The sequence below is a fragment of the Citrus sinensis genome, chromosome 5 (assembly GCF_022201045.2).
Source record: "Citrus sinensis cultivar Valencia sweet orange chromosome 5, DVS_A1.0, whole genome shotgun sequence".
In the NCBI taxonomy this organism is placed as follows: domain Eukaryota; kingdom Viridiplantae; phylum Streptophyta; class Magnoliopsida; order Sapindales; family Rutaceae; genus Citrus; species Citrus sinensis.
In genome coordinates, this window is record NC_068560.1 from 23,509,695 (window position 1) to 23,510,692 (window position 998).

At 40.0% G+C, this 998-nt stretch overlaps 1 non-coding gene across 1 annotated transcript; it reads left to right on the top strand.

Annotated features, from left to right (window-relative positions):
- The first annotated feature begins 284 nt into the window (after positions 1-284).
- On the top strand, positions 285-391 carry LOC127902833 (small nucleolar RNA R71). The gene has a single exon (XR_008055471.1). It is a non-coding gene; the product is annotated as a small nucleolar RNA R71 (small nucleolar RNA).
- Positions 392-998: the final 607 nt, after the last annotated feature.

The window sequence follows — 998 nt, forward strand, 5'->3', positions numbered from 1 at the left end:
AAGTCTTCACTTGTTGCACATTACCTACAACAAACTTTTCCATAAGAGAAGTAAGTTTATCTAAACGTTGTTCAACAGAAGAAATATTTACCTCATTCACCTTCCTTGAAGTGAGATCTTGCCTGCTGTCAAATTGTTGTGCGTTGGCAGCCATATTTGATATCAACTCCCTTGCTTGAGTAGGGGTCTTGTTCACCAACACGCCTCCACTAGCAGCATCTATCATACTTCTATCCATCAATGACAGTCCTTCGTAAAAATATTGAATAAGAAGTTGATCAGAAATCTAATGCTGAGGACAGTTGGCACACAATTGTTTGAATCGCTCCCAATACTCATACAAAGTCTCCCCAGGAAGTTGTCTGATCCCACAAATATCTTTTCTGATGTTAGCAGCTCTTGAAGCAGGAAAATACTTTTCGAGGAACTGCTTCTTCAAACCATTCCACGTTGTAATCGATCCAGGAGGCAAGTAGTACAACCAATCTTTAGCTAACCCATCTAAAGAGAACGGAAAAGCACACAGCTTAATCTGCTCTTCAGTCACGCCTTGTGGCCTCATACTTGAACACACAACATGAAACTCCTTAAGATGTTTATGAGGATCTTCACCTGCAAAACCATGAAACTTGGGTAATAAATGAATAAGACCATACTTTAATTCAAAATTTACCTCCAAATCTACATATTGAATGCAGAGTGGTTGCTGATTCAAGTCTGGTTCTGCTAACTCTCTAAGAGTTCTTTCTACAGGTGCAGGTCTATCCATCACTTGTTCTTCTGAATCACTAGATGATTCAACTAAATTAAGTACTGTATCTATTTCAGAAAGCAAAGGCGACGAGGATCGTTGCTTAGCTCGCTTCGTCTGCTGTCTTAGCTGGCGAGCTGTCTTCTCAATTTCAGGATCAAACGAAAGTGTACCTGTACGAGAAGAACGAACCATACACCAAGTAAAACGTAAAAAGGATTAAATAAACGACACCAATCCCTGGCAG